An 8,738-nucleotide genomic window follows, 5' to 3' on the forward strand; every position below is an offset into this window, starting at 1 on the left:
TGTTTAGGATTTTCATCCAGAGGAAGCATCTTCAAGTTTGCCACATTGTGGAATTTGGTGATGGTGGTATGAACAGTGGGTGCCAGGTGCTTCCTGCCCTTCCTCCTTCACTGGGTCCAGATGGCATTCCTAGGGCACCACCTTGTTGAACAACTCTTGGGGAGGAGTGTCACATGGACACAGCACATCCCAGCTCAGAGTCCACAGTCACCCACAGTCTCAAGCAGGTGCCAGTGGTGTCCACAGTCACCCACAGTCCCTAGCAGGTGACAATGGTCTGAACTGAGCTGGAGCTCAAAAACCTTTAGAATTGGCTCCATATTTGTGAGAGCACCTGGGTTTGGTTCTCTGTCCACGGAGGCACTGAATGTGCAATGGCCCAAAAGTCAACAATGGTGGGAAGAGAGAGTGGCATCGGGGCAAGGCTGTCATTACTCCAAGCACCACAGTGGCTCAGGCCTGCTCATCTAGTCTTTGGAGGGAATCTGTGCATGTGAAATGAGGTCCCCACATCATAGTTATAAAGGAAGAGATGAAATCAGCTCATCTTTCCCTAGGCCAATAATGGTCACGCCACCCAGGGAAGCAGTAAAAGACCTGGCCTTGGGATTGTTAGGGGAGCTACAGAAGTGAAAACTGAATTAATCCAGTTCTGGGAAAACAACAAAGGAGGAACATCTGGGTTCAAAACGTTATCAGAAGATCATTTTCCCAGCTAATCTTGCCCTAGTACATTGTATAGTCTCAGCACTTGTCAACAAAAAAAAGCCTCTCAATAATTCTAACACAGGGACACACCACGACTCACATTTTCCAGTGTACCGCAGTGGTTCAAGAGATTGCTGGTGCTGCCTGCATCTGTCAGTCTGTTCACAGATGGAGAGGAGCAGCGGTTCTCATGGGAGTGGCTTCTGCATCCTGAGGAAGTTTGCCCACACAGTTCTGGTTGTAATAACTGGTGGCACCCACTGAAATGCAGTCAACAATGGGACTCCTATGGTGCACAGGACTGCACCCGTTCTCAATCAAGAAAGAATTTTCTGGCTTCCAAAATAGAAGGCACTGAGGATCAATTGCCTCAGAACCTACACGGGAAACACTTTCTGAGACTTTGTTTTTCCTTACAAGACCAGATCCCCACCAATGTGAGACGTTAGATCAAGTTTTTGTGCAAGGGTGGATGTGGGGGGCAGAATCCTAAGATGCTCCATGATCCCTGCTGTCTTTTGTTACACCTGAATCCTCATCTTTCCTTGGGTATGGCCAGACCTGTGCCTTGTCCTAGACATTTGAATATGGCAAAGTGAGGGAGTGGCTTTCTGGGAGTTACTTTTCCTTTCCTTTTATCAGAAACAATAGGAATCCCTATTTTCTTTCTTGCTTTTACTTCCACAGTACAGTAGTTTGGAATATCCCACTGTCGATTTGCAATTTCCTCCTCCAACCATAATCTGTGGCCCTTTATATGTAACTGAATTTACATGTATTGATATTTTGTGTCTGAAGATAAAATATTGACTAAAGATGTTAAAACATTTCATGCAAAACCTTCAGTGGTTGTAGAGTCTACTCTTTGGTAAATACACAAATTTAACTATTTTCTATATTAAAAATTATATTAGTTGTGATAATGATATTTTCTTTATCTTCACTTATTAGATACAGTTACTTAAATTTTCCCAAAATTAATGATATTGTATCTTATATTTGATTTACAATACTACCAGGATATTTGGATTGATAGTTGAAAATAAATGGCAAAGTAAGAATTGCTGAAACCTAGTGATAATGTACTTAGGATGAGTTTATTATCTATTATCCCTATCATTGTTAAATGTTTAAATTTCCACGAAAACCTATACATAAGAACTTAAAATTTTGTGTAAAATCCTTCGTGCCCTGCACTTTAGCTCCACTGCATAATGAATAAAAGGAAAATGGATTCTCCTGCGGGAAGTTCTGTTGGACTCTCCGTTTCTTTTCCCTGCAACATGGGGAGAGGGTTTTGAGGTCTCCATGGGATGAGGTGGCCGTGAGTGCCGGGAGGAGTGCGTGTGTGGAGATGAGTTTCGTGGCCGCGATTCTCCCTTGGGTCTTTCTGGTTGTGGTGGTGGCTTTGAGGATGGTTTCTGAGGATCCTCTCCAGGGGAGTCCTCCGCTTGTGAGGTCTCCATCTGGGGAGGGCCGAGGATGTCTGGGGAGGGATTTATAGGGTCGCTCTGTGTGACAGAGGCGCCCTGTGCGGGGTCTCCGGGAAAGCATCTTTTTAGGGGTGGTTGGGGGAAGTCATCGCCTGAATGGAGGGTGGGGCCTGGTCTCCACTGTAGGGTGGGCGGGATGTCTGAGGGAGTGCTGGAGGGTCGTCCTGTGTGTCGGGGTCGCTATGCCGGGTCTCAGTACAGCCTTCGACCTGGGGAAGTCATTGTGGAGACTCCGAGATGGTTGGGACGGGGAAGGGGCAGCCTGGGCAGTCGCCGCGGTGCGTTAGCGTGGCTGATGCCAGGAGACAGGTTTGGGAGGCGTCTTTGGAAGAGAATAATTGTGGGGTCCCCACGTTTCCGGCCGGGAAAACTCGAGGGTGCTCCAAGGCCAGAGGTCAATGCAGGGTGCGCGGGAATAACCTAGGAGGGCTGCAGGGGAATGATGGCTCCCCCGAGAAGTAAAGGGTGGAAGGGGCCTCATCAGGTTAGGTCTTGCAGGGCACTTCTGTAGGGCGTCTGTGAGATAGATCCGTGGGGCCCCTAGGGTCGCCGGGTATTTTCCTGGCGTCAGACCTTTCTGGGTCCCGGAGGAAGCAAGTGAAACCGGCTTTGCCCTTCGCACCGCCCGGTGGACGCGGCCAGGAGGCCTGGGCTCCTGCCTGCCACACGTGGCGCATGGAAAACTCAGTTCTGGGGAGTCGCGGTGCTCCTGGGCGGGGAACCTCCTCGAGCCTTGGTAGCGGGGCCACCCCTTAAGGGCCGGCAGTAGGAAAGGACGGAGCTAGTAGCGCACCTCTGCATCCTTTTATTACGGAATTGGAATTGGGTTTACTTGGCGGACGGTGCGGAGTGGAGAGTGAGGTGGGCGCACACCCTGCTCCTTCTCTGCCAGGCGCAGTTTCCAGCGCAGACCTGAGCCCCTGGGGCGCCTGCTGAGCGGAGCGCGGCCTGGTGAGGGGGGCGTCCGCGGGCTCCCGGGACTGTCAGGGGAAATCGGCGCCCTGTGAGCGCCAAGCCCGCCCCACAGCTCCTGAGCCAGCCAACACTGGCACTCGGTGCAGAACGCGGACCCGCAGCCTGAGCTCCCGAGGTGGACAATTTTGCTCCAGAGAGCGGCGACAGGTAGGGCTACAAACAGAGGGAATGCGGAGGGCTGGCCGTGAAAAAAAAGGCAAATTATTGAATGTGGTAGTCATGAAATGTGGAGTTTCGTATTAGATTTGAGTGTTACATTGGATTTAGAATGAGTGACTACAATGCATTTTTAGGACTGGCGGTAGACAACTGTAAAACTCCAGGCAACTGCGGATAGGAAAGTCGCTGATAACCTTTTTGTGAGATGGCTCTTTGGAGCTGTGTTTGATAAGAAATATGCCCAACCCTGCGAGTACCGCTTTCACTAACAATCTGAGTCACTCTGAGTCAGAGTGGTCTTCAATAAATTATTATCATTTCCTTTGCTTTTCTGACGTGGTTAAACGAATCACGTGGTTCCTGCCCATTAACACTCCTGCATCAGTAACCAAACCTTTGCGTGTTAGCTTGCCGCCTCCCTTTTCTTTATTATGCTTTGAAATGGACAAGAAATAGATTTCATTTTTACAATCCGTGACTTGGGTTTCTGAAAATCTTAAACAACCTTAGTGTACGTTGACACGTTAATTTTTTAAAACGCTTTACTGGGGTATATTTTATATAATATAATCACATATTTTAAGTACAACACCAGGCTATTTAGTGTATTTATAGAGCCATGCGAGCTTAATTACCACCTAAGTTTAGAATATTTGTATCTCTTAGGAGGAAAACGCATCCTATTTGCATTCACCTTTGCCATGTCAGATCTAGACAACAATCAATTTTATGTCTCTATAGATGAGCCTATTATCAGAGTTTCTAATAGCCAGGATCATGAATTATATGGTCTTTTGGATCTGATTTCTTTCACTTAGCCTAATGTTTTTGGGTTTCATTTCTGTTGTAGCTTGCATCATTACATCATTCCTCTTGGATGGCAAGTAGCATTCTATTGCATGGACATTACCACGTTATGAGCATTCATATAAGAGTCTTTTCCTTTTGCATACTAACTTTGGGTTAGAATTTCTGTGTCCTATAGTGATTTTATGTGCAACATTTTGAGGGATAGCCACATTTTTATTTCGTTTTGTTTTCAAGGTGGTGCAATATTTTACATTCCTATTTGCAGCATATGTGAGTTCCATATTCTCCACTTCTTTTCTAACATTTGTCATTGTATCTTTCGTATAGCCATTCTAGTGGGTGTCAACTAGTATTAATTGTGGTTTGACTTGTATTTTCTTAACAACTAATGATATTGAGCAAATTGGCAAATTGTGTATCTTCTATGGAAAACGTCTATTCAAATCTTTTGTCAATTTTTACTTGGTCAATAGTTGTTTTATTATTGATAAGAGTTTTTTATATATTCTAGATACTAGCTTCTCTGAGTTTGGTTTTTAAGATTCCATAAATAAATGAGATTTTATATATAAAATATATATGTATATATGTAGTGTTCTTTATAAACCCTAATAGACCCAAATAATGTATACAATTTAAAATATTTTCTCCCATTAAGCAGCATATTTTTTCATATTCTTTTTGATGTTCTAAAAGCAAAAGTTTCCAATTCAATAAAGTATAATTTATTTTTTTAATAAAATTGTGCCTTTGGTATAGTATCTTAGACATATTTATGTAACCCAAGAATACAAATATTAATTATAGGATTTATCCAAAGAATTTTGTGTTTAACCCCTTACATTTTGATATATTACCCTATTTGAATATTTTTGGGGGTCTGCGGTTTGAGTTGGGGTCCACTTGTTCCTTTTGCAAAGTGTATATTTAATTTTCCCAGCAAAATTTTTTGAAAAGACATTTATTTTCCTATTACAATTTCTTGGCATATTTGACACAATCAATTTACCATAAATTAATGTGTTTATTAGTGGCCCTTCTAGTCTATTCTGTTGGCCTACGTGAATCTATACTTATGCTAGTACCAGACGATAACATTGCAGTAAAAATTGATACTGGATGGGTGAGCATGGTGGTTCACACTTGTAATCCAAATCATTCAGTTGGCTGGCAGCAACCCCTGGTAGGATTCTGGACGGAAGCTGATTTTCATTTTAGATTTTAACAGAAACTCAGGGTGAAAACTTTTCAAGACTTAAAAAAGCCCAAGTCTTTTAAATTTTTAGTGTAATTTGGGGTATTAGAAAATCAGTATTTTCAGCATCTCTGAAATCACAATGCAAAAACAGCCCCAGCTTCATAAGGCCAACCCTTGGTATCTCTGTTCTGCAAAGTAGGGTAAGATGATGCCAAAAAAGGCAGGTTGTATGCAACATTATCCTCACTCCAACAACAGAACTATCACACTTTAATCCAGGGTGTCTTTAAATTATAAGACATAAAGAAAAACTTTCTTGAGAGGGAAACATTTACAAATCAGAGAAAAAGTTTCTAGAACATAACATTTACATCTTATAACAAATAAATTATATGACCTTATTGTTTCCTTATAAATTCATTATTAGTTTTTCCATAATACTTTTAATTTTTAGCTTGAAAATACCAGTTGCTTAAACAACACAAAGACACAAAACGAAACTCCAGAATTTTTTTTTTTTTTTTTGCAACAGGGTCTTACTCAGCCTCCTAAGTAGTTGGGACTACAGAGCCATGGCACCACACCTCACTAATTTTTGTTTTGTTTTTTGTAGAGATGGGGTATTGCTATCTTGCCCAGGCCAGTCTTGAATTCCTGAGCTCAAGCAATCCACCTGCCTTCACCTCCCAAAATGATTATAAGTGTGGGCCACCATCCCTAGCCTAATTTTTTTAAGCTGATAAACAATACATATAATATTTAATATTGTATTGTATGGCCTAATTTTTTTAAGCTGATAAAGGTAACACAGCAGTACCTTCTGGGGGAAAAGCTTTCAAGCAAAGCAGTCATTTTTGGTAGAGATTATAGAAGATGCATTCATGGAGAAATGGTGTAACTAATCCAGAACAGTTCATAATCCCTTTCTCAGATCTTCGCTCAAATCAGCCTCATGCATAAACACTCCTGACCCTCACTTAGTAATACACTTTTTCCTCTCTCTCTTTTATACTTTCTCCCTGTAGCTGTTTTTTTGTGACTCCCTGGCAGGAAAAGAGAAAACATGCTACTTATTGAACACTATTATGTGTCATAAACTATGGTAAATACCTTCAAGAAGAAAGTCTGGGCTAAAAGGGCTTCACCTCAGTCTAGAGGATGTACCTCACAGGGTCTTTGAACATTTGGTGACAGGCATCTTGGGCATGTCTTCTACGCTGAGGTGTAACCCTTATGGGACAGACTCACTCTGAAAGAAGCTCAAGTCTTACCCCAAGATCTCTGTCTCCTCTGTCTGGGGCAGTCAGGGAGAGAGAAGCCCAGAGCACTCTGCACTTGGGGATCGGCCATAGGAGCTGCTCCCCAGGTGGGGAGATGGGAGCTAGCAGCTCAGGATGGGGACACAAGGTGAGTTCCAAACAGCTCTGTCACAGAGACTGCCAGCAGAGCTTTGTGACATCAATTGCAAAGAGAGGGGCATGTGATGGAAGAAGCCCTGAGTGATGAGTCACAGCCCATTCTGAGGAAAGGGAGAAGAAAGTAGCATCTTGAGGCTCTCTTGCCTTATTAACCCATTGCATTTCTTCTCAGAGGCTCTTGCCTAAAATAAGACATTATTCCACCTCCATCTCCTTACACTCCAAGCCAGAAATATGTGTGAGTTATCATTCAAGTGCACAGAGGTCTCTATTTTCTTCCTCCTTAAATGATACTTTTAATACTAATAAATACCTCAGAATTTTTACCTCACATACGGGAGACAGAAGAAATAGGGCTTCAACACTGAGTTAATTAAAAATAATTCAAGTTATTTATTTTCCTCCGTACCATAAATTTTGAACAGCGTTTTCGTTATTCTTTGGGTGTTATAACACACATGCTTAAGCAGCCAAGCAAGCATCTCATTAATCTTTACTAATGATTTCAAGGAAAGGCAACTGTACTTCCTAAGGATAGTCAAAGTATGTGAAATGTAGAGGGTGAGGGAAGAAAAGGTGGTAGCTGGAGGTTCCAACATTCAATCAGGTTTAATTTATTTATTTTTGTCCTGGTATACAATTCTATTATTTTTATTCTTGTTTGGTGTCTTTTTTGTTTTACTTTATTTTTGATTGACAAATAGTAATTTACGTATTTATGGTATACAATGTAAAATTTCCATACACGCATACATTGTGTAATGATCAAATCAGGGCAACCATCAAATTCACTACCTTAAACACGTATTATTTATGTTATATTAATGGAATTAAAATGAAAATGTTTATCAGTGGTTTCCTTGCCTCAATTTGTTTTACACACACTAGTGTTTAAGGCTTTGTGCTATCCACTTGTCAACATCAGTGGGCTTTTTCAAGCTAACTGTTTGCTCTTGGAAAGAAATATTATTCCTATCATTTTCTTCAGTCTCCAAATCTAAATGCGCAATCAATTTTCTGAACAGTATAGAAAAATTACTAGATGGCAGATTGTGGTAAATTCCAAATCACAATAAATAGCAACAAAAGGTATCCACAGGCTCTTCCTTTATTAATGCATAATTACTTGTTAGGTGTGGTCATCAACACTTAGAATTCTCTAATTGACTGACCTTTCTCTTTGTAATAAATGTTAAATATTATCTATATTATATTTTGAGTATTCTATTACCAAGAAGATGAATCCTCTTTCATATATGGTAAATTATTTATTTATTTTTACATTGCACATTAATTTTAATATTGTATGTATTGCAGATTTGTGTGTCAGTTTTTTGTCTTTTAATTCTCTAATTTTAATATATTTGAATTTGTTAGTTTCTTGTTTTCTCTTTTCCTTACATCAAAAACGCCTATTCTTTGTCAAAAAATAACCCCAAGGTGACGTCTATGAAGGTGAGTAATGTGGCAAAGTATTTGATTTTTCCAGTTTTCTTCTATGACATGAAATGAACCAAACTAGGAGAAAACCCAAAGACTGTAAGAAATGTAATAAAGCCTTCTGGGGTTTTTCATGCTTTTCGAAAATTTGAAAGCACTCATACCGAAGGAAAGCTTTATAAATGTACAAAATGTGGTAAGGCCTTTAGTTTTTCCAGTTGTATTTGGTGGCATAAAATTACCTGCTCTGGAGAATAAAATAACTTTATGAATGTGCCAAATATAGGACTCTCTTTATTTCTTACATATTCATTCAAGGATACAAGGCATATGCCATGGACTGACCTCATAAATATAAAAATACACACTGGATTGAAATTCTGGTAGTGTGGAAAATACATAAAGTTCTAAATTTTAATAACTACTTTAAAAGTCATGTGAAAACTTTTGCTGGAAAAATCTTGTAGATGTAAGTAATATGGAAAGCATGATGCCGCCTAATTATAATACTTGAGAAAATTTATAAAATGAGTGAAA

This window comes from Papio anubis, chromosome 18 (assembly GCF_008728515.1).
Source record: "Papio anubis isolate 15944 chromosome 18, Panubis1.0, whole genome shotgun sequence".
NCBI lineage: Eukaryota > Metazoa > Chordata > Mammalia > Primates > Cercopithecidae > Papio > Papio anubis.